Source organism: Podarcis filfolensis, assembly GCF_964270895.1.
Source record: "Podarcis filfolensis genome assembly, chromosome: 7".
NCBI classification, from domain to species: Eukaryota; Metazoa; Chordata; class Lepidosauria; order Squamata; family Lacertidae; genus Podarcis; species Podarcis filfolensis.
Window position 1 is genome coordinate 2,085,999 of NC_139603.1, and position 25,900 is coordinate 2,111,898.

Genomic DNA, 25,900 nt, shown 5'->3' on the forward strand with positions numbered 1-25,900 from the left:
GGAATATATGGATTTGACGGAAAGGACTGGCAGAATCCAAAACCAGGGAGAGGAGAGGGTGGAGGAAGATTGGGAAGCTAAAGCTTATATTTAGAAATTTTGCAAAATTAATGACTGTTAGAAAAATCGTGGAATGTTATTATATGGATTTAGTAGAAATGTTAGAAGAAGTTAAGAATAGATAAGTAATTTAGTTTTAAAGGGAAATAAGGTGAAAAAATATGTTATTTACAAGACGATAAAAAACAGAGAAAGATGGAAAGGATTTGCTGAAATAATTAGAAGAATGGGAATACAAAAAGGGAGATGTGAGGAAGTCGAGGAAACAAGGAAATGAAGGATAGAATATGGAAAAGGAGAGATGTATTTTAAACTGTTTTGTTTAGATTTATTTATGTGTTTAGCTTAATGGGATTGGGTTGGGGTTTATATTATCTGTATACTGTATTGTATTGTGGTGTTTTTTCACTTTTTTGTTGTTTTTTGTTGGTGTTTTTTCTCTTTCTTCGTTTGTCTTTAAATTTTCTCTTTTCTTCTTTTTCTGTAATCTTTAAAAGCAATAAATATCATTTTAAAAAAAAAAGACCTCTCCCTTTTTGGCCTTGCTGATATGGTCCAAAGAAAAGCAGAGCAATAAGTTTGGCACCAGCTACAGGAGTTGCTATGGGATGCGGGTGGCACTGTGGGTTAAACCACAGAGCCTAGGACTTGCCGATCGGAAGGTCGGCAATTCGAATCCCCGCGACGGGGTGAGCTCCCATTGTTCGGTCCCTTCTCCTGCCAACCTAGCAGTTTGAAAGCACGCCAAAGTGCAAGTAGATAAATAGGTACTGCTCTGGTGGGAAGGTAAACAGCGTTTCCGTGCACTGTTCTGGTTCACCAGAAGCGGCTTAGTCATGCTGGCCACATGACCCGGAAGCTGTACGCCGGCTCCCTCGGCCGATAAAGCGAGATGAGCGCCACAACCCCAGAGTTGGCCACCACTGGGCCTAATGGTCAGGGGTCCCTTTACCTTTACCTTACAGGAGTTGCTGGAAGGAGGTTCCACTCCAGATTTGTATAGGGTTTTACTCCTTAGCCTTTTCTTTTCCAGAAGATATCCTGCAGGGCAGTGGAGGATTAGGATCAGAGTTTTCTTCTAGATGGGCTACCTTTCCCTCTACAGCATGGGCAGAAACCACCTTCTTAGCTGTTGGACCCACTACATGAAACTATAGGTCAATGGAACCTGACTGGCTCAGCATACAAGAAATGGCAGGTTTGATACTGACTACTGGTTCCTAGGGGAAAGGGTTGGGAAGGAGCCACACACATCCTTACCAGTCGTAGAACATGGAATGGCTGGCAAATGGACTACAGTGGTACCTCGGGTACATACGCTTCAGGTTACATACGCTTCAGGTTACAAACTCCACTAACCCAAAATAGTACCTCGGGTTAAGAACTTTGCTTCAGGATGAGAACAGAAATTGTGCTCCGGCAGTGCGGCACCAGCAGGAGACCCCATTAGCTAAAGTGGTGCTTCAGGTTAAGAACAGTTTCAGGTTAAGAATGGACCTCCAGAACGAATTAAGTACTTAACCCGAGGTACCACTGTAATGACCTCACTCCAGCAATTTCCTACTTTATTTAGGTAAAGTCTTCCTCCATCCAAAAACCTGTGTTTTCTTTCACCTTAAAAATCAGCAACACCTAACCAATGTTTTTGATTCCAGCAACACCTCACTGGTGAATCTGCTGTCATGCCTTGAGCATCATTGTATCATTGCATAGCAACATTATTGCTTGGTTGATCATTCCCTCCCTCCTTTAAAATAAAAATAAAAATCCTGCTCGTTTCCTTTCTCACATATTTAATTCAATTTTTTCACCTTTTGGAGTTTCAGTTCAGATTTATCATGCCAGCAGTTACCATGAGGGGAGTCAAAAGGACTGTGAGCTCTTGGGGCCTAACCAGTCACCTTTTCCAGTGTTCATGGCTTGCAATAGGCAAAAAGAAATTCAGACCTTCCATCCTAAGGCTGGTGGATTGGTAGTGTCATGGTAGAATGCCCATTGCCTGCTGCTCACGTTGTGTGTCCAATGTGTTGGTCACATCTGAGTTGAGATAGAAGATGGACAGCCTGTCTGCTAACTTGACAGGAACAGAGACAATATGGAAACAGAGCTTTTATTGAATATCATTGGTTGTAGAGTGAATTGTGGCAGCATCACGTAAGTATAGGGTTAACAATCCTGCATCTTTTGAAAGCTACTTGATTGACAGAGGAGATACAGCTTCTGCTGTCACTGCATCCCCATGCTGAGAACACCGGCACCTGTTTCTTTTCTGCCTGCACTTTTGAACAGCACTTGAGCTCTATTAAGGGGAAAGGTGGCAACCCTATAGAAACGACTAGCTTCCCATTGGTTGCTGCTTGTCAGTATCTTTTGTGACCTTCAAAGCAACAAGTGGGGAACATCCTGGAAGTACTGGATGGCTGTCTGTGGAGAGATAAGGGATAATAGAGCACAACAGTCAGCAGCTACAACAAGTGGTACCTATGACTGGGTGTGCATTAGAGGTGTAAGTGAATCACTGAGAAAGAGTGTGGCCACCTTCATAAGCAGAGTGCATTACAAAAAAAAGAAAAAAGGATTGAAATCTTCAGCCTAAATTCAGCAGATGTTTTGATTCTCCCTAAAATATCATTGGGACATTTGAATGCTTATTTTTGGCTGTTCATTTTCACCTACCTACCCATAACTTTAATTGGCATGTGTTAGTCTGCAAGATAAATGATACTTTCCAAGAACAAACTTGGAGACTCACTTACAGGTTGGAGGAGCCCAACTGAATATTGTTGAATAAACATCATTAATGCCTCCCTCTTTTGAATTGAAAGTAAGCTTTCCAAAATTCTAATCTAACACTAGTGCAGTAGGAATAGGAAGAGGATATATAAGAAATTATTAATATTTTTCATTTTTATAGAGGTGCATTTCAAGTTTTAAGCAATAGGCTGGTCTCACAGCAATCCTCCTAAAGGGTGGGACTCTGAGAAGAGGGTACAGAATTGCCTAAGGAGGCCTAATGAGTGCATGGCTGAAATGGGATTGGTTCTTGACTGTTTTTAGATATGTTGCTCACTACATTTAGCGACTGCACAATTTTGTTTGGATGTTTCACTGTGTCCAGACTTGCCATGGATGTCCTGCAGTCATTACAATCCCAAGGAAAGGGTTGCTGTTGCCTGCACAGCCTATTCTCCAACAACCCTCCTCCGGTGAACCTTGTTCACATCGAATTCCAAACAGGCATTATAGGAAGTGTTATACACTGTTTCTGCAATTTTAATAGAAGAAAGATTAATTAAATATTAATTCAGTTTTTAAAAGGAAATGAACAAACTAAGTATCAACTTCAAGCTTTGCACCACCACTTTCTCCAAACGCAGACGTATCTGCAATATGGGGTAACAGTCCCATTTATATATCAAAGTTGTTCAAGGACCTCTGGAATAATGTGTGTGAACTGTTTTGGACTTACACAAGAGCTCTAAATAAATGTCTAGCATTGTTATTGTTACTAGGGCTATAATTGAAACATTTATACAAATCCATACACTGGATAGAGTTTGTGGTGGTGTTCCCCTGCCCCCACAAAAATATCAACAAATTCAAAGGCGCCTGTGAGGAAAGTGGCAAAAAGAGGATCCCTAATTTACTAGTTGTAAAGGATGTCACTCTTAAGTTCTTAAGAAGTCAACAATAATTTCAGTATGGGAAACTGAAGAAGAACTGGAAAGAGCCCACCCTGTTTTGTGTATTAAAATTTAACAACGGTATGATTAACTCGCTGATAATTTTAACTCCAATCATAATTCAGTTGCAAGCAGATGGAGATCTTGGATATGTCCTTTTTGGAAAGCGAGAAACTCCCGTGTCTTCCAGAGGGGCACATCTGGACTGGGTGGGGGGCACTCTGCATCGATTATGCTTTAGGGTACCTGGACCTTCTGGTTGGTGAGACCCCCTTAGCCAATCTTGCCTGCCAGTGCAAAGAGTGGGGGAACCTGGGGCTGTAGCCTTCGAGAGGTTGTGCATGGGCACGAAAGGGAGGAAGGCAGGCAGCGTCGCCACCGAGCCTGAGGCTATTCTGGGCATCTCCGTGTTTTCCACCCAAGGGTTGCACTGAGACATCCAGCCCCTGAAATGCACCGTCTGAACATCCCTGGAAAAGCAGCGCCAGGACCCCTAGAAGAGTCCCGAAGTACGTGTCTGCGTCTGTGAAGAGGAGAGAAGAGGTTCAAGATTACGATTGGTTGTGGGGAAGGATGAGCTATTTCAAATATTTATTGTTGCTGTTTTTGTTTCACGGCTGGGCCTTTTGCGGTGTAATATGTGGAGAGAAGACTGGTCCCTGCTCCCAGCAGCTTACAATCTAACTTTCGGCAGACTTGAGAGGGCGGAGAGGCAAAGATAACAGCGGGTGGTTATGCGCAAACGCGAGCTCTCTTTGGTTCTCTTTGGCCAAAGACTCCACAAGAGAGGTAGGTACGCGGCCTCTCCCTCTTTTTGCATGCTGTCACCGCCGGAGATTGTCCCCGGAGAGGGGACATGGACTTTTGCCCCCTCCCTCTCCGTCCCGGTCTCCGCTCCCGCCGGGGTCGCCCTAGAGGGCCGCTATCCTGTTCCCAAAGAGATCGCCAGTGTGGTCTCCAATATCAGGTCAACCTCTGGCTGACTTTCTGCAGAGATCTTTCCTATACAGACCTCGTATCTGTATATTAACGAGTGCATGCGTACTCCAGTGAATCGTTGTTAATTCCTTTTCCTTTCTCCTTTTCTTAAATATACATTTTCTTTAAAAGCGGAAGAAAGCTGCTCCGGGAGCAGAAACGTGGAAAGTTAAATTTGCAGCTTTTGCCTTCCGCAGGTAAAGCCGATTCCCATCTCTTCCCGCTTTGGTGCCCATTCTTTTCAGGGACTATTGGACACGGAAAAAGGCTCACGGTTTAATCCTTCCTGTCAAAATTATGTTTACTGGGGAGGGCGGGGAGTGAAAGCTAGCCTTTAGTCCGTTGATAGTGCTGGGTTTCTGTTAAACGGGTGCCTAAATTGCTTAGAGTGCCAGATCTCTCCGTCTCCCCATCTCCATCACACCTTAAAATCTACTTTGCTGGGCTGAGGTTACTCGTTCAGGTGTTAGTGGATTCAGGTAGGTCTCCTTTGCTTTTTGGAGCTTCTCTGTATTGGTTTGTTTGCTTCTCTCTGGACTGCTGCTTCTTTTTTTTAAGTATAGTAATACCATGACGGCGACTTTAGCCCTGTTAAAAGCGCCGCGCACATTGCAGGACAATAAGAAGGAATAAGGAAATCAGCCAATCCAGTGAAACAAAGCACCTCGGGAGTAAACCGATACGTACCAATCCTAAACCACTTCGTGGAATTTAAGCCCATTTTATTCAGTGTGACGATATGCTCCCATGTAAATAAGCGTGTGCTTCAGCTCCAAGCCTTATTTCAATTGCAGCAATATTTCCATTTTCTACGTGCTGCTTTTAATGCAGGCGGTCAGCGCTGTGGATCGGTCTGAGAGCGAGCAGTTCGCCTCCATTTGGAAGAGCTGCGTTTAAGAAATTAATATCCTGCGGGCAAAGGCATTACCCACCTTTTCATTACGCACATACTCCACAGTTTGCACTTTCTTTCCCTTTCATTGCTATCGAAAATCCCAGTGAAAATCAATTAAAAACTAATTTCAAGTTCCTTTGTTTGCGATCAGGTATTAAAAAAATAAAAAGCTAGAACAATAAGCAACAAGCAATTCTTTGTCGAATGATGCTCGGGAGGACAAAATAATTTATTCCAGCGGGCTTTGTGCTTATGCACTGTAAGTAAATTCCGTTAAAGTTAGAGGAGGGGGTTGCTTCCCAGTATTGGGGGGAAGGTATGAAATCTGAGACAAGAGAACAATTAGTGTTGCACTTGTACCAGAAAGCTGCCATTCCTGAACCTAAAGAGATATAAAAACCGGGGGGGGGGGCATCGCAGCGCCCTTAAAGGAAAGGCGAATCGGTGGTGGGATCGTTGTTAGCATCCTGGTGTGGAATTCTAATAGTAAAATAGACAGAAGTGACGCAAAAATATATGCACGTAAATCTAAGGCCATCACCCGACGGGAATGTCTCCTGCACAACCCTCAATGGAACTAATGACCTGTAAAACGCAAAAGCAGCTCCCATTTGTTTGAATGGAGCTGGCACAGGAAGACTTCCCCTGCTTAGACAGTGCACCAACTTACTACACTGATCACTGGGATTTTGAAAAGCATAATTTATTCAGCGAATTTATGTACCCACCCACATAACGCCCTTAAGGATATTAAGAATATATTGTATATCAGGGGTTTTGTTTTGGTTAAAAAAACACAAACCAAACACCCTGATATTACTTGGAAGAGAGCAATTATGTTACACTGTATGTCAGAAATGCAGGGTCCCTTGACCACATGGGAATGCCGACAATTTTGGTGGTCCCTTTTTGTACACTTCGAAAAGGAGGACACAGACACAGATTAATGCTCTCCTTCACCTAACGTAACTGTCAGGAGTCACCGATGTTACGTTTAAAAACCGAGATTTGGATGTAAGGATTTTCGGACATTTACAAACAAAGAGGAAGAGAATCAGCACTGCAATATAAATAGTGTAAAATACACACGCGATCCACAAGCATATATACTCATAAAGAGAAACATTGTGCATATTTTCCCAAACATGCGTTCAGATCACTCAAAATATTCCGAAGTATGCCGGAACTACTGCAATGAAGTGGTTTCCATGGGGAAAAAGAAACGGGCAATTCTGCCCAAGGAAGAGGAAAGTCCTCAAAAGTTCAGACTTTTTAAAAGCAAAACAAAGCCCAATTATTCTGTAATTCGCCCTGTTAAGTAGACTGACAGGATGTATGAGCAGTTTTAGGAAAAAATTGCGAATTAAGCGTAGTAATAAAAACTAACGGGTTGCTGAAATAGTGGACAGCTCCTCGCCAATCGCCTTGGTCCGCTGCTCTCCATAGTCCAGATTTTAAAGTGCCGCCTGCAGGAGAAAATAATTAGAACAGTCTGATCTATACTGTATTCTAATCAAACCGGAAAAAATGCGTCTACAGACCACGATGCAACCGGATTGTCACTGAAGTTGTAAATAAATATATCCCCCCCCCAAAAAAAAGCAAGGCAAAAGTGAAAGAAATAACCACTGTGAAAGTATGTGCCAAGTATCTCTACTTGCGAAAGCCCTGGTCCGAGTAATGTTACTTTAATAGTTTACTTGTAATACATTTAGAATTATTGAATTATTTAACTGCCCTTTATAAATTCATCTGAGTGTTGTGCGTGCCTCTTAGGAGGAGGAGGAGGGGGGGCTGCATTATCAGGAGAGTAAAACGAAATAAATGAGATGTCGGCTACAGGAGCATTTATTTTCTAGTGCAAGATAATAAAAAGGCTGGAGTCGTGTGTGAAGCAAATAATATAAAAGGAATCTACCTTAAACTTTCTCCAACCCGGAAGCACAAATTATGTACTGGTTTAAGAAAGGCCGCTAAACAATATCAGGATGAGACCGGTTTGCAGCGTCCAAGGCGGCTGCCCCGCAGAGCTCGTCGCCCGGCACAGCGCTTTCTCGACCGGGCTGCGGAAGCGGGAGCGGCGGCTGCAGGACACCTTTGGGGAGCAAAGCGGCCTCAGAGGCGGTCGGGGAAGTTGGTTTTCCCGACTCGCTCGAAGGCGCCCAGCGGGGAGAGAAGGCCGGGACTCCCGCCCTGGCCCAGGCCCGCCCGCCCGCGCCTCGCCCGCCCGCGCCTCGCCCGCCCGCCTCTCGCGCCGCCTGCCTCGGCTTCCCCATTCCACGCGCGCGCCCTCTCTCTCGCTCCCCTTTCCCGCCCGCGCGCGGCTGAGCGATAATGGCCAAAGCACCAGGAGACAATTACCCCTTTCAGAGTCTTCACTTCTCCTCACAGACACTGTTATTTCAGAAATAGGATCATTTGATTTCATATTGCACTAAATAACACCCAGCCGCCTCCAATTGCCAGCTTCTCCAGAGCCGCCCTCGCGCGGCCATGGCGGGGGGCGGGCGGGCGAGGGAGGCGGGCGGCGAGGGCAGGGGGGGGGGGGGCCGGCCCGGAGCTGTCGCCGCAGAAGGGGCGCGGGGCCGGGCTGGGGCCGGGCGGCTTCGCGGCCAAGGAAAGCGCCGTCCTGCCGCCGCGCGTCTCCTCTCTCGGCCCGGCCTCCCGCCCCCGCCTCGCCTCGCCTCCCCCGCTTTGTCTTCCTCTCAGGCCCGGATTCCCCAGGCGAGGAGCGAGAGCCAAGAGGCGGCGACGGGGCGGCCTGGAAGATGCGGGGCGCCGAGCCAGCGAGCCCTCCGGGGTCCAAGCCCGAAGGCCCAAGGCGGGCTCCGCGGCGGGACTGGGGGCCTGGGCTGAGCCGCTCGCTTCCTCCCTCGGGCCGAAGGGAGGCCCTTGGGAGCTTGCTTTCCGCGGGGCAGCGAGGACCTCGCGGAGGTTGGGAGGGAAGGAAATATGGGGGGGACGGGAAGCCCCGCCCCGCCCCGTCGATCACGTGACGGGACGCCCCCGCACCACTGGAATCCCGATGCCCATCAGCCAGGGGGGACCCCTCAAATATTTTACTGGGGGGCCGAAGGGACCTCGGCCCCATGGAGTTGGCTCCTCTGGACGCCGCTGTTTCAGCAGAACACCTCGAAGGCGACCCCACGGAAGCTGCTGCCCAGATGCTTTGCTTCGGTTTTCAGGGGCCACAAGACCCTTTGCTGTTTTTGTCCTGAACATAAGAAAAACCATGGAATGAAATCTATTCCTTAATTGGCAGGTTTGAGATTGCAGCCTTCGGAATACTTAGGTTTGATCACGCACGTTTCTTACATCCACTGGGCTGGATCCAGCCAAAAATAAGGATTTTTAAATCGGTTAGACTTATTTCTTAGAAAAACTACAATTCCATGCGCACTTGAATCCAACTGAGTCCAAGAGGACTTGCTTTTGTGTAAGCATGCACAGGATTGTGCTGCACTTATGTTCAGGATCGCATTTGTTTAACCCCCCGCCCCAGTTAATTAACAACTGTCTAACCAAAGGCGAAAATCTGTAAGTACTTTATTTCTGCTACGTCTTCGCCAAGCTTGCGTTTGGAAGCAGGCGCAACTCAGCTTGGATGGGAATAAATCTCAGCTATCCAGAGAGAAACTGGATTGGCTTTCTCTTCCTCCCTGGCTTTCTTCCTTTCAACTGCAGCAGGCCTGTTCCTACCAAGCCTCCTCTTCTTTGGCAGTCACTCGTAGCCTAGTAAGAGTGTCTTCCACAAAGTGTGTCCGTAGGAGACTGTGGAGGCCAGTTCTGGATCCACACGTCCTTCCGCAGTGGGAAGACAGGTTTCTGGGCGAGGGTTGATGGTGGTGAGCCTGCCTTCCTCTTAGCGCCTTTCTTGCTTTCAACCGGAGTTCGAGCAGCTTCCAAGCAGCACCGTCGTCACTGGCTATTAAAGGGAGAGGTTAAGAATATGCGGGCTGGGACCAAGGCTGAAGAGTTCACAAAGCACAAATTAACCGCCCCTTGATCACCCAATTGTCGAATTAGTAAAAGAAGTGCATTTCTAAAACATAGCTTTTAATGAAAAGTTTTCCAGCTACAACAAAAGCATAAAGGAAGTACGATGAATGGACAGCCTGAGAAAGGAAGATTGATGGCTTACAGCAGTGGTTTTCAACCAGTGTGCCGTGGCACCCTGGGGTGCCTTGAATGATGGTCAGGGATGCCGTGGGCAACACTGGCCTCTCTGTCCCTCTTTCCTCCCTCCCTCGAAAAAGGGTGAGAGGCTGCCAGCTCTGCAGGCAAGGGGAGACATAACTGGGCTCCTGAGCCCCACAGGGGAGCTACAGAAAGAATGTACTTGGGTCAAGGGAGCCGTGGACTCAAAAAGGTTGAAAACCTCTCGCTTACAGGATGTGACTGTGGAGACGAGGCATTTGAGAAATCACGAAGAAGTGGCGCCACCAGCACTACCTGTTAACTCCCGCTCTCCTCCTTTGTTTTGAACCATCTCGCTGGTCCATCCTGGACTAGTTGTCTTCTTGCACTTCAACCCACCACCACTAAAATAATCAACTCTCTTGCAGAAAACCACATGATTTTCCTACTTTCCCTTCATCAGTGCCCAAGCCGGAGAACCCCATAGCTATTGTGATGAATGAGGATATCTGATTTGCAGTGCGAGCCCATTCACGTGTGGAGCTTACTCCACAATAAGTGTGTTGAGGACTACAGCCTTGCTTTCCCCGTAGTTTGTAAACAGCTGTGATTTGATGAACAGCGGTATTTACTTATCTTTATTTATGGTAGTTATAAGCTGCCCAAGGCGGCTTACAATAAAAGTTAAAAACAAGTAAAACGTGTTATTAAGTATTTTAGGGTATTCTGTTTTACACCTTTGGTGTGAAGCTGGTCCTCTGGAGTGCATGGTCTCCCATAATACGTGAAGCTTTTCCGCCTAATGAACCGTGTGAACTGCGGAAATGTCCGGAGTCAATACGCGCCTGAGGGAACGAGTTGTGTACAAGATGGGCGTCTCCACTCTTGCGGTGGGTTCCAATACAAATATGGAAGCACGTAGAAAATGCTGTGCGTCCGATCCAACGCTGAATTATCGGGATACAGCCTCAGCGTAATTTGAGACGCAGCAAAACAAAAGTCGTGCACAATTCCCCATATTTCGCGCTCAATACGAAATGTCATTTCCTGCTCCTGTGCAGGTCTCACTCACTGCAGTGGGTCACGCGCAGGAGAACTTCAGCCAGGATCGGGCCCGCTAAAAATTCTATCCCGAGGATGGGTAGTAACTCGGTTTCTCAGTTCTTGAAGCAACTATTTTTCATCAGCTTTGTGTTTTCGAATAATTTACCGAAGACTACATTTTACATTGCTTATAAATTATTGTCATTAAATATCATTATGATATTACTGTTTTTATCATTATATGTACCCAAGCACCATTTTGAAGACTGGAAATTTTAATAGGGTGTTGTTGTTTTCAGATATTAAACGTAGTGATAAATTTTACTTTAAAGAAACAAAAACCATACAATGGCACAGCAAAATAACCACGTAGAACTAATATATATTCTTCATCCTAGGGACAACCCCCTTAGGTGGTTTAGGCTCCAAGACAATGACTCCGTGGCCGAGTGAGGTTTTGAACGTAGGCGACTCGGGGCCAAGGCTTGCGCTAAGTCCGCACCCGAACACAGCGCTACTCTCTGCCTTAAGGACGCAAGCGCCTTGCTGAGCGAGAACCAAGAACTGCCGGAGCCACTTGGTCAGAGCAGGGGGGCCAAGAATATTGCGGGGGGCAGGTCAGCCCCGCCCCACACAATCGATCACATGACGCGGTGCACGCACGACATTTGAATGGCAATGCCCATCAACATGTTTTATTTGGGCCACGAAGCCCCCTCGGCCCTTCGGAGTTGGCTCCTATGGGTCTGAAAGACCTTCTGCCCTGCGCACACCGGCTCTCGGGCTTCGCGCAGAGCCCACTGAGGAATGGCCGATGCCGTCTCCCACCCGAGCTCACCTGTCTGCAGTGGACAAAGAAAGCCCCGCAGGGGCGAGGATGTAACGTCAGCACGTGCCTGCCCAGGACACCAGCTCTTCCCTAATGGATCTGTTTCAGATCAAGAAAGTGTGTGATCAGAACTCCGTTGCAACCTAGTGTTTGACTGATCCGCTTCTGAAAATAAATTAAAAAAACATATTTTAAAAAACAAAACCCAGCATATGGAAAGTGAACAAAGGCAAGCCGAACCCTTTATACTGTTTGTGCATTGTTTGCTCGGAACGGTCCCATTGAACTTAACAGGCCTTACTCCTAAGTAAATTATACCAAGGAGGGTAGCCTAAGGCTAAATCACGAGCGTAGGTTTCCGGTCTCCTATAACTTCTCCGCCTCCCGGCTATAGATCTTACGGTCCAAGGCGTTATCTTCTTGTAATTCCTATAATACAGCTACGTATGTAGCAAAGGTACGTTAGGGTTATTCCCTCCATGTTGCAGATGGAGGACGGAGGCTGAGAGAATAAGGCCCTTCCGAAGGTGAGTTTATTGACGAGCGGAGATGCTAAACCGGAGTTTTCAGGACTTTTTAGGTTTGTTTCTCTCGCCGCTAAGTGACACCAATCTCTTCAGGATGGGGTAAACATATATTTTTATGGTCTGGGTCGGCAGGAAGCAGATACCCCGGCTGAAGGGCAGTTCTTGTTTCTCTGGAGACAGTTCTGCAAGCCGCATCGTGTTCCTTGCTTTTAATTTGAAAAGCCAGGTTGAGAGCCAGAATTCTTCACAGACAGAAGCGCGAGATCATTCCGTTCTTTGACCAAAGACCGCGCTTCTTTAAGCCTCCTGGGAGAACAAAGGCAACCCTTGTAGCACTGAAACAATCTAAAGGAAAAGGAAATACCGAATTACCATTGAGGTTTGTGGACGACTTGAGATGTTGATTTTGTTTTTCGAGATAGCTGTTCATGGCAGGTGATGAGCCATTTATTCCATTCACAGCTTTCCCCGGGATAAGGACCTCTAAGATCCTTTGCAACGTGCTCAGGCTTTGCGATGACTACAATACGCGTCTTTACAGAGGCCAGACGTCGCCTCTTTACTACCACCCACGACCAGGTTACACCTGCGTCTCTAAGAAAAGCAGAGCGAGCTTCTGCCAAACCATAATGTAAAGAAACGTTTTTTGCTTCGATCTTCCTGAAAGCGAAATCAACAGATCCGATACCTGTTAACATGGGATAAAGAGCCGGCTCCCACGTGCCCTGATTATCTTATTTTCTCTGCACACGGGATGACTTCCAGATGAGTATGTAAATTGGTTCCAGTTGAAAAGCACTGAGTTTGAGCTGACTGGGAGAGCTATGCACTTTATGGCTGTATTATTAGGTCTGTCACAACTTATTCACATACGCAAGTTGTTACTTGCTTTTGAAGCAATCTGGTACCGCGTTGCTTTTCACAGGTCTGCTTCTAACTATGCCTCTTTTGGATTTCAGCCACGCAGTCCGATGTTATGTGTGTTTATCAGGAAATGTCCCACTATGCTCAGTGGGAGTATATTTCAGGAAAGGCCTGAATAGGATTGCACTTCCATTATTCTAGGAGTTTTTAAAAGTCGCGTTTCCGAATTCAAATGGAGAACGGAATATTTGAAGATTTCCCAATGCTCCACCCAATGGGATCCTCTCCGCGTGTTGAAAAGTAACACATCAGGGAGAAAGCTAGACTGGGCGCCTTTGCACAGTCCTATGTCTCTAAACTCCAAAAGCAAAACACACGAGGGACCCAGCCTGAGAGACACTGCAGAAGCAGCTCGCTGCTCTGGCTGAATTGGGAAACACTTGCTGCTGCCAAAGTTTGGATGGGTTTGCCCATTTCCACTGGCTTTGCCAAGCAGTAGTTTAAAATGCACATCCATAGTCATCATCTTTGGCTCTGCTGCAGCCCTTGTCGTCGAAAGCATGCCTACATGATGAGCAGGCTAGGACCTGGAAATAGTTTCCACTGAAATCCATAGGATATGCTTTGATGCTGCGGACATTCTTCACCCAGATGACATATCTGGTTGGATTTCAAGATTTCGGATACAGGTGCTTGTGAAAGGCATCCGTTATAATCCAGAATAGTTTGGTTACTATAAGATGCAGCCAAGAAGAAGTCACATTTCATATATCTTACCTAGAAAGATATGCGAAATAAATCAAATTATCTTCATGTAAAGGGCTGTAATACAGAAAAGGAGACGACTTGTTCCCTGTTTGCTCCAGAAACGGGTGGAAGCGGCAGGGAAGAAGCGCTCAGCCAAAACACAGTGAGGAACCTTCTAACGGCAACAGCTGCGGCCTCTGGAACAGACAGCCTCTGGAGGTGGTTGGGTTCTCCATCGCTGGAGACTTGAAAGCAGACGCTATAGCGCCCCCTGTGAGCGAAGCTGCAGCTGCACGCTTCCTTCCTTGTAGATCTTGTGGGATCTCCTGTGTAGAGCCAACGTCCCTTCTATAATGATGTGATTCTCTGCACAGAGAGAAAGCGATTCTCCGTATATAAGAGAAACCCAGCATATTTAGTACCGTAACTTGCCTACTGCTCTCTTTTGCATCGCTCAAACTTTTGGTTTCGCTCTCTCTCTTTCTCTCCCTCTCTGGACTCCAGGTATCCGCTTCTGCTTCCAAAGAAACAGAACCTTCGGCCTCCCTTTTAGGATACATGACTTGGCTCCACTGTTATGCTCTTTTTTCTCAGGACTGCAGCACCTGACGTGCTCTTGGCACATACTATGCAGCGGTTTAGGAAGGAGGCATCGGAAGACCGGTCCCCATCTAATTCCAGGAAAAGTGGCGTGTGATTCTTACAGCTAATAAAAAGAGAGAGGTTGGCGGCAACGTCGAATTAACTTTTATCCCACCCTATCGACCTGAAGTGTGTGGGTTCAAAGCCGCCATTGTCTCATTGGCTACGCTAAAGGACACGGTAAAGCCAAAACTGCAGTACAGCCCATGTTTACTCAAGTATACACATATAGCAGCCTTACAACGCAATCTTATGCATATTTGCTCGTTAGGAGATCACGCCGTATCCAATGGGGCCGCTTCCAGGTGAGAGGAATGAAATCCTCTGTTGAATTGACACTGCTGTCCTTTCTATGTCTGCTGCCTTCTGCACCCGCGCGATTTAAGCAAGTGCTTAAATCTCTCCCGTTGAAATGAAGTGCATTAAATGATGTTTAACTCTGCCAGGATCGTGTCCAACACTCTGACCCACTGTATACGCTTACTTGGGAGTAATTGCCTTTTAAATGAACGCAGATATTTAGAACTGCTCCCGCGCACTCGCTTATTTGCGAGCAAGTCCCATTGAAACCCAGAATTCAGGTCAGCGTTTAGGACGCACAGGCTCCGGCTTCCCAGCAGAACAAGGTGCCATTTCTTCCGTGTGATTTCTGGCTCCTTCAGACGGAGCGACAAAAAACCCAAAACAGAACTTGCCATTCGACTCTACAGCGCTTATATTGTTAGAACGCTCAGGACGTACAAGGTGCGGACAAAAAAGCAAGCAAGCGGCAGAAAGGCCTGCCCCGAGGAGCGCACAGGGCTCTCGCTGCCTCGGTTTCCTCGGCCGCGGCGTTTTGATCCGCGCCTCTCCGGCTTCGCGACTGCGGGGCTCTTTCAGCGTGATCCTTTTCCAACAGACGCTAATCAAGTAATTTCCCCATCCCAGCCCCATCAAATTGCTCTTTAGCTGTTGAACTGTGGAGTTTTGCTCCGCTTTTCTCATGCTAATCACCTCCATTCAGCAGCTCTCTTTGAGGCTATTTGTAGTGGAATAAATCTCCTTGTTTGCCTGCCGCATGATTAATTGATATTGTGCTAGAGCGGGGGCCGGAGGAGGAGGGGGGCTGAAAAGGCAGCGCAGCGCAGGAGCCCCAGCCCAGGCGCGCCAGAGACCGCCTTTGCGCCGCCGAGGTCCCGCAAAGGTCGTCCCGGGGGGAGGAGGGACGAGACGGATCGCGCTTATTTGCTCCTATTTATTTACCTCTTAATAGAAAAAGCGACGAAAGCGGGGGGAAGCCAGGAGCCTTTTGCTGAAGAAATGCTGCTGCGGAGCGCGCCGGGTGGGGCAGCGCCCTGCCCATAAACAGCCCCCTCCCCGCCCTATTTCTCTCCCCTTCCCCTTTGCTTATTAGAAAAATAGCCCTTTCCCAAAGACAATTTGATTTAATCCCGCCTGTCATGACATCACAACATGTAAGAGGTCTGCTTTGTTTTTCTTCTTTTGAAAAAGGGCCAAGCAAATATTAGCGGGCCGGTGGGGGCCGGCGGGACGGAAACCTTTCCCGCGCACTCCATTGCCGCCTCCTGCCGTCGCCCTTTGTGGAATAAGGCAGTGAGAAAAGGGACGCGAAAGGGAGAGACGCCCAAAGGCCCGGAATACGCAGCCGTCCTTAGCTAACAACTCGAATGCAAAAAAAATTGGTTTGCTTCAGCAGGAAGTTCTCCTCCGCAAGGAGCTGGAGCTGTGCAAGAGCGCGTCCTCCTTCGCTCAGCTGTGTGGCTTCAGAAGGAGGTAGACAACGAACTCTTTTGGGGTTTGGGATTTCCCCCCTCCAGTAAAAGCAAACACACGCGTCTTGGTCATTCAGACATACACAAAAAACCCGGTGGTTACCCAAAAGCTTGTATTTTCTGTTTAAGGATGCGAGATACCAGCCCGGTTTCCTTTATCCCAGCACTAAGACTGCCCCCCTCCTTTATTAAAAAAATAGTCCTCGCAGATGCGTAGCTATTTCAGAAGATTCTCGCCCTTCTCCCCAGATCCCCGCCGCCGCCGCCTTTAGACTACTGAGTAAACCTTGCTTCCCACACCACGTAATTGCAACGCGGCGCTTCAATTAAACAATCCCAGTCTTTGCTTCTGGCTTCATTGCAAATATTTCCCTTCAAAAAAAAAAAAAGGGGGGAGGAGGAGAATACGACGCGAGAAGAAACTGTTTTTCCTTCTTTCTTCTTCCTCTGTGTAGGGTAATTGATAGGCTCTAGGAGAGGTCAGGATTAGCATAAGAATTAAGAGCAGTAAATTAATTTAATATTCCATGCACATCTTCAATTATTCCTCCAGACCTTTGTCTCCGCGGCTGGCAGCGAGAAGGTTCAGCTGCTCTTCAGCCAAACAACATCTGTGCAGTTAATAATTTGATAAATAGCTCATACAAATAGTTTCTGAATTATCTGCCAAGCCGGGACTATTCAGGGTTGAAACGTTTGGCAGGGCCTCCCGCGCCAAGGCTCGCCTCGCCGCCGCTGGGCAGCCTCCCATCCTGGGGCGCCCTAGTTGCCCGGGCGGCGCCCTGCTCCCGCCCGCCTGCTCCGCGGCAGAACCAGCGCCTTTCAATAAAGGCCGCGCTGGGGGGCGGGGGGGGGACACGACCAGCAATTAACAGCAAGGGCGGGCTGTGAGGCTGCTGGGGAGAGCTGATTCAAGATGCTTCCAGCCAACTTGAACAAATATTGTGGGGGCCCAGGTAAGCCCTGCCCCGCATAATCACATGACTCAGTGCACACACAACATTTGAATGTCCATCAACTTTGGGGAGCCTAACTCCTTCAAATATTTTAGGGGGGTGAAGGCCCCTCGGCCCCTAGGAGTTGCCCCTATGCTTCCAGGGGAAGGTGGGGTGCATGGGCATAGCCAGGGGGTGCAGGAGGGCAGCTGCCCCCCAAATCACGTAAATAAATAAAATACTTAACTGACTTAACTAACTGACCAATTGTGCCACAGATAACTCGGTTCTGCTCCCCCCAAAATAAATCCTGGCTGCACCCATGGTGGGGTGGGGTGGGCAGGTCAACCTGGGCAGGAGAAGGAGATGGGGGTCTAAAATGCTCCTCAGACAAGTAGGGGAAGCATCCTCTGCACAAGCACTGAACTGAACGCAAACATCCTGGTCTGCAGCAGGCCCTGTCGCTGGAAGGGGTCCTTGCACTAGCTCATGTCTTCATCAGCTGCTGAACATCTGGTGATGGCTTGAATGTGTGAAGGAGAGGCCCTCACAAGTACTTAATGTCCTTGCCCACTGCAATGGAGGGCTGCCACTGTACTGGGGGACCTGCAGCGTGGGTCCTATCAACCCCAAAAGCCATGGACAATGATGATGGGAATTGGAGGAGCCCAACATTCAGTCCTTGGCATCCTGGACTGCCTATCAGTCTCCTCAGGGTTGCCTCTGGTGGAATTCAGCAGGGAGGATGGGGACAAAACTAGAATGAGTTGGCTCTCAGGTTCCCCAGTCCTGCTGTAGGTATACAAGAGCAGGAAGGTTCTAGCCCAGGCACCCCCAACCTTCGGCTCTCCAGATGTTTTGGACTATAATTCCCATCATCCCTGACCACTGGTACTGTTAGCTAGGGATCATGGGAGTTGTAGGCCAAAACATCTGGAGGGCTGCAGGTTGGGGATGCCTGCTCTAGCCTGAAATAGGTTAAATAGGCTTTATCAGCAAGTACAAGTCTATTCTGTTATGCTTTGCATGATAGGGCCTTTTGGACCGACTTCTTGGACTCACTTTTTAACAGCCGTTCCCCGTTTCTGTTGCCATGTATCTATTTCAACGAGTTTGTTCCATCAGTGCAAGGACTGTGGGCTGTGCCATGGGAACTTCCTCTCCTTGTATACAACCCAGACCCTAAATCTGTTCTGGGGTTTTCCTAAACCCTTCAGAGGTTTTGGAAGGGTGAGGGGTGTGCACAGGGAAGGAGGGATATCCTTATGCTAATGGAGGGAGTGCATTGGATCCCACGCCATATCTCTTTCAGCTAATATTAGATATTATCTTCCAGCAGTGGATAGTGGTTCAAGCATTTGATAAAGTGGGCTTCAGTACCACAGAATCTTATACCACAACAGCACCTTTTGTTTTTAAGGTGCCACAATGACTCTTGCTACTGCTTTGATTTTTTTTTACAATCAAGCAGTATATAATTTTTATGAAATATATAAATAAGCAAAGGGCTAACATGACTATTACTCTGGAAATTGCATGCGTGGAGGAGCCACAGGCAGAATTTGGCTATCACTTCCGAAACCAGACATCGAAAAGGACAGAATTAGCATTCAGTTGTGAGCCATTAAGAGATGAGTAATCAAGTGAATAGAAATGAACTCATGTGTGAACTGGTCCCACTTAGATGAAGCAGCCCCTGTCCCCAATAAGCTGCCTCATGTAGAGCTTTAATATTTTTCAAGGTTGATAATACAGGGAAGCAGCAGCTCTCAGTTCAGTTTCTCCACTTTCCTCCCATTCCTTGTTCATCAAAAACTGTAATGAAGTTTAGAAGAGGAACTCATGACTGTTTCACACATTCATGCTCATTGCTTGATGACTGCAGCAACATGGTGAAGATCTGTGTGTGTGAATGTGTTATCACAGGTCTAACAACACAGATGGGACTTTAAGCAGGTGTTCACCTCAGATACAGTGCATTCCACTGGAGTCAGTTCACACATTACTGTATACATGTGAATATTCTCAGATTAATCAAGTGATGTACATGCCTGTGTGAATGGGTCCTATTATAATAGTAAACTTAATATATTGCTACAGAGATTATTTTTCATAGTAAGCACAGCACAGTCTTGCAGCAATTTTAAAGATGGAGTTATTTGGCATAAGCTTTTGTGAACCAGAGCCCAGTTAGTTACACATTCAAGAAATCTGGAATCTGGCTCAAATTCATGAAAACTTGTGCCACAATAAATCAACTATCTGATTGCCACAAAACTATCTGCTTTTTTGTTGAAACTAATACTGCTACCCTCTCAAATCTTCACATAATAAAGGCATCCTTTAAAGTATGTTTTCATAGTAAATTGTGAGCAATCCAGCTAAGATCCAGCTACTTTTAAACCCTATCATTGTAATAAGAGAAAGTTAAGCATGTGCTTAACTCTTTCATGAAACCAACAAAGTTCAAAGTGTTTAACTTGGCAAGATCATCACTTAAGTTTGCCTTTTTAATATTTGTTTGTTTAACTCTGTAGCTGAGTCAGCTGTACATAAGAGAAGAGTGTTCTTTCCCTCTTAAATATGGCATTGGCTGGATGGACACTTGAAGTCATTGAAAACTACACCCAACAGTTCAGAGGAGTTCTGAATAAGAAGCAAATACACTGGATGTCCTTGCACTTTAATGAGAACATGGCACTGCTGATCCTTAAATACCGGCAAACAATCTTCAAGACCCTAATAACAATCCACTTCCCAGACCTCTTTTAAAAGACCATACTGCCAGGCATGTGGCTGAATGAGAGAAACCTCGCTTATTAGAGCTGGGTGAATATCACAAAACAAAAAAATTGCCAGGAGTGTTCACTTGAATACAGGATGATGTCCTCCATCTCTTTTGTATTTTCTCACTGCAGACACAGGGGAAATAAAGTTCTCATCATGCAACTCTTGTGGAAAGCAAAATTTGAGCTCTTTAGCTTAAGTGCTGTATTTGGGCTGGATGCAACAGATTGTATAGAGAATGGGACCCAGCATGACCCAGCAGTGGGATCCATTTCCCAAAAGTCCTTTTCCAAAGGCTTAGTACACAGGCAATTAAAAAAGGAGTGGAAAGGCCTTGACCCACCTTCTGACGGTTTTAATTCAGTTGCTTTGTCTGAATGTAACAAGTGGTAGGTAACTAGTTCTATGTGAGATCTGAACTGATATAGCAGATATTACAATGGGCCTTCTCTAGTAATAACAAAGTTCTCATAAGAACTTTTTTGTTTTGCTCTAGGAGTCAAGTCAGATAATACTAGCACTCCACGTTTTATAGTTAACTACTTCCAGACCACAAAGTGGAACTGGATTACAGTATTTTGAGGATACTCACCCTTCTCTTGTGTCAGCTTATTTGGAAGTTTCTGTATTAAAAAAGAAACCATATGAAACAGACAAGCTAGGAATTAAACATAGCACTTTCAGCTCATGAGTATGTGATTATCTCCATAAAATTTTAAGAACCACTTTTGGATTTCTGGATTGGAAAAAGATGGGTAGGTGATGCCTGAGAAAAATTATGCCTGGCAGAATGATAAGCAGCTATATAATATGATATACCTAGATCATAGAATCATAGAATCATAGAATTGTGTAGTTGGAATGGACCCTGAGGGTCATCTAGTCCAACCCCCGGCAATGCAGGAATCTCAGCTGAAGCATCCCTGACAGATGGCCATCCAGCCTCTGTTTAGAAATCTCCAAGGCAGGAGAGTCCACAACCTCCGATGGAGACCCTTCTACTGTCAAGCAGCTCTTACTGTCAGAAACTTCTTCCTGATGTTTAGTCAGAATCTCCTTTCTTGTAATTTGAAGCCATTGTTTTGAAGCCTGCCCTCTGGGGCAGGAAAAAGCAAGCTTGCTTCATCTCCCATGTGACAGCCCTTTAGATATCTGAAGATGGCTATCATATCTTCTCTGTCTCCATTTTTTGCAGGCTAACTATACCCAGCTCCTTCAACCTTTCCTCATAAGGCCTGGTTTCCACCCCCCTGATCATTTTGGTTGCCCTCCTCTGCACAAGTTCCAGCTTGTCAATACTGTATGCTTCTTAAACTGTGGTGCCCAGATTTGGTTACAGTATTCCAGATGTGTTCTGACCAAGGCAGAATAGAGGGGTACTATTACTTCCCTTGATCTGGACACTATACTGCTGTTGATGCAGCCTAGAATAGCATTAGCTTTTTTTTTGCTGCTGCTGCTGCATCACACTGTTGACTCATGTCAAACTTGTGGACCACTAAGACCCCTAGATCCTTTTCACATGTATTGCTAGCAAACCAGGTGTCCTCCGTCTTATATTTGTGCATCTAGTTCTTCCTGCCTAAGTGCAGAACCTTACATTTGTCTCCACTGAAATTCATTTTGTGAGTTTCAGCCCAAGTCTCCAATCTGTTAAGGTCATTTTGAATCCTGATAGATGTTATCCTGTAGTATAGGTTTTGAATAATTTGAATGATCACTATATATACAATTGGCAGATACTGAATTGGAAGCCCACTCTTTTTTATTTTCCGTCCCCTCCTTAACTTAGCTGTTTTTAAATTTTAGGTCCTCTGTCCTGGATTAATGAGGAGATACCCATGAAGGTGGCTGGTGGACGATGAGGGGCTCCAGGTGGGGGAGAGAGAGCCTACAGGAGCAGAGCGGAAAGAGGTGAATACAGGACAAGCTGCATTCTGTATTGAATAAACACAGGAGACAACATTTTACATTGAAATAAGGGACATTCTTGTATTATACAGGACAGGTGGCAACCCTACCTAGTTTCCAGGCAATGCTCTTTTCTCTGTAAACAGGAGACTTTCCACATGGAGATTCTCCATCCTGAATCCCTCTGACTAGCCTTTTGGCCACCTTTTGGTTCTGTGGGAATGTCTCTTTTTTTGGGTGGTGGTGCAGGATTCACACATCTGCCCAGTTATGGAGCAGGCACAGACAAAGACATTTGTTCTTTTAAAAAAATAAATAAATTGTATTTATTGATACTTATTCAGAGATATACCAAAAATACTTACCAATTACAAAGTATATTTTATAATATACTGATATAAAACAGCTACTTAGTCTAAAAAAGAATGAAGGCAGAAAGAAGAAAACACAAGAAAAAGGAAAATCTAAAGAAAGAGAAGCAAGAGAAGAGAAAGAGAGAGAAAAGATTACAGAAGGATAAAAAAGAATAAAGGGATTTCTAACTCTCTGTTCTGCAGCTAAATATAGTATTCACTCCATAAGAGCCAAACATTCTATCTTCTATAAATCAGTATTTTTTTTCAGTCTTCAAAATCCAGCTATTCAAATCCATTTGCTCTTTAACGGAAAAAAATCATAAGAAACTTCCAATCCCTAATCAATGTCAGTAATGTTTTTTCTCTAATTAAGCATGTTAACTTTGCCATATCAGCCAAGTCCAATAGTTTTATCAGCATTCTTCTATAGTGGGTAAGGCTGTATCTTTTGATCTTGGTGCATATAGCAATCTCACCACTGTAATCACATTTTGGAGTAAACTTCCACAATCCTTTTCCAGCTGTTTATATTTAACCCTAAAGGAAAGAGTTATGGCTTCAACGGAATATTAAGCTTTAAAATCTGCTGTATTAATGCATGTATTTGTGTCCAATATTCTTCAGCCTTTTTACAAGTCCACCAAGCATGATAGAACGTCCCTTCATGTTCTTGGCATTTCCAGCAGTGGCAGAGCTTCATGCTCCTGCACCGGGGGGGGGGGGCGGAGAGCAGGCAGGGTGGCTGGCGCATGTCCTGGGGGCGTGGGACACTGCCTGCGGGGGCATGGCGCCCAGCGCAGGGGGGGCAGCCGCAATGGCACCCCACCAGGACCGTGCTGCCAGGCTCCCCCCCCACTCCTCTTCCTCCGCCACTGATTTCCAGCAAACATTTGAAACATCTTTATACATTCTGAATAGTTTCTCAAGAGTTAAATACAAGCAAAACATCATTTTATTTTTAAAAAATCTCTTTAAGATAATAACACAATGTAAAATTTAACCCCTTAGTCCACATATGTTCCCACTGTTCTATATGTATATTGTGTTTTAATTTATTAGAAGCTGCCCAAATGGCTGGGGTCACCCAGTCCGCTGGGTGGCTATGTATGTATGTATGTATGTGAATGAATGAATGAATTTCCCCTCCCCATTTAATCATGTATTCTTTAACCTGTTCTTCAGTTTCAAATTTCTGCAAAATTCATGTTTATCATCTGTGCACAGTTGATTTTCAAAGTCTGTCTTTTCTTGCTCTACGGCAAAATTATTTCCAGCTTGAATCTCTCAACTAACTGCATATAAGGGAACCAATGGAGATTGTAACCTTCCATTATTAATTGCTCTCTTGTTTTAATTTTGCAATCTCCTTGATGCGGTTCTATTAATTCTTGGTATGTCATCCATTTCCCTTTGCCTGTCATCTCGTCTTTGGCAAAAGCTTCTTGTGGTGAAATTCATAAAGGTGTCTTTTGCCACAACCTGGGCTTGTATTTATTCCTATTTTTTAATATGGCACTTCTAATACAGTGATTTTTAAAATCCACATTCACTTTATCATACCACCAATATTATGTGCACAATTGAAAAGTCAAAGCATTTATTTATTAAAACTTGAAAATGTGTTTTTTTTCCTTATGAGTTACAACCGTGGGAATTTTCTTTTTACATACATTTTCTCAAATTTGGTAGGCCCAGCAGATTAGAATGTCCTTGGGCAAACAGTTGGACAGACCTGCTCTATTTAAAGTGTTTTTGTGAATTTATCACTTAAAGATGTATATTCACAGGCTGGTGATGAAAATACCGAAACAATTCAAATGTTGGCAACCTTGGCAAAAACAACAAAACACTAGAGCATAATGGCATCAAAAAGACCCGTGAAGTTTTGTGCCTGGACTGATTATGTAAGTGGTGGCTGCAAAGGTGGAATATTGTTATGACTGGATTTCTGGAAAGCTCTCCATGAGGTTTTCTGTTGTTGTTGAAAGTGGGTCTATTTAAAAACAAACAAACCCACACACAATCTGAGGCCACCAAGCAACCAAAGTAATACGTATTATATCCCTTTTTATTTTTAATGCAAGATGTCCAGCATATGCTTGAGTCTCCAATTGAAATTTCTCGGCCCTAAAATGCAGGATCATGCTCATATTTTGCTGTTACCATAGGATAACAAATTAATACCAGCAATGACTTGTTCCCTGTCCTATCTGGCCTAAGCATCAAGGAGGAGAAACAGTTCACCCTCTTCTGTTTAACACAATCTGTTTAACATGGGTGTAGCCAGGATTTGTTGGGGGGACAGGCTTTTGTTGGGGGGGCAGAACCTCAGATTTGTATTGATTTGTATTGATTTGTATTGATTTTTACTTATTTAGGGGGGCAGCTGCCCCCATGTCGCCGACCATGCTGTATAAGATCACTGACTTAATAAAATAAAATAATATTTGCCACCACCCACCCTCTGGGTAGGTGACAACAATTTCAAATACATTGTTTAAAACCATTCAAAATGTTATTATGTTCTTTTAATTCTATAGATCAATTACTTTGTAACCATAAACTTTTACAGACCCTCCAAGGGTCCCTATTTTCCAGGGACACCCTTGATTTAGAGAAGCCGTCATGGTTTCTGATTTGATCCCAGAATGCCCCCCTTTTCCTTAGGATGTCTCTATTTTCATTGGAGAAATGTTGGAGGGTATGGTGTTGCCCAATCCCCAAGTCGTCTGAAGGCAATCCTGTATAGGGAAGGTTTTTTAGTATTTAATGTTTTATCATGTTTTTATATACGCTGGAAGCTGCCCAGAGTGGCTGGGGCAGCCCAGTAAGATGTGCAGGGTATAAATTGTAAAATTATCATTATGAAATGGGACGTCCCTATTTTCATCGGAGAAATGTTGGAGAGTATGCTTTTATATGTTTGTTTTAATTTTTGTGAGATACCTTGAATTCCAGTTCTGGGAGAAAGGCAGTATATTGATGATGATGATGATGATGATAAATATAGCATTAATCCCTTTAAATAGAACCATTCCTTTAAAAGCAGTTCCTGTGTTATCTTTCCATCTACCTCAAGGTCTCATACTTTCACCATAGCATCCAAAATCTGCTTCCTCACTGCATCTCACACTGCTCCCTCTTAGATTTCCTCCTCTTCCCAGTCTCTGCCCTATTGTGTTTTGAAGAGGTGTTCCTGATTAAGTATCCTTCATACTTCACGTTTTGTACACACCCAGTATTGTACTTAGCAACATGTTATTTTGCGAAAACAGGTGCTCCTTCTCTTACTTGCCTTTGTCAGCTTCCATGACTGGCACCCTCACCCAAAGCTTTGCTGAACAATTTATATTATATTAATTATATTATATTATATTATATTATATTATATTATATTATATTATATTATATTATAATTATATTACAATGGTATTATAAAACTAGATCTCAAGGTTTCTGAAGCTATTCTAGGGGTTAATGTCATTCTAGCTAAGCTTAAAAGGCATATGCTCCATTGTTTTGTTATTCAATTGTCCTTAGTAACTATTGTTCCTAGAAATATGAATTTTCCCCAAGGCCACCAAGCTTTGAAAAATGACTTGGGTAGGCACAGCAGATGTACAGCAGCACCTCCAATGTTCTGGGAGGCCTGGAAGTGGCTTTGGAGAATTTATGATGCAAACCAAAGCTTCCTTAAATGGAAGTGTCCCACACAGAAATAAATCAGATTTCT

General features: G+C 45.1%; 1 long non-coding RNA gene across 1 annotated transcript; it reads right to left on the reverse strand.

Annotated features, from left to right (window-relative positions):
* Positions 1 to 1,759: 1,759 nt before the first annotated feature.
* On the reverse strand, positions 1,760 to 7,605 carry LOC310767443. The gene is made up of 3 exons (XR_014550909.1): positions 7,535 to 7,605; positions 7,004 to 7,082; positions 1,760 to 4,266 (listed from the first exon to the last, which is right to left on the reverse strand). It is a non-coding gene; the product is annotated as an uncharacterized lncRNA (long non-coding RNA).
* Between the last annotated feature and the right edge of the window lie 18,295 nt (positions 7,606 to 25,900).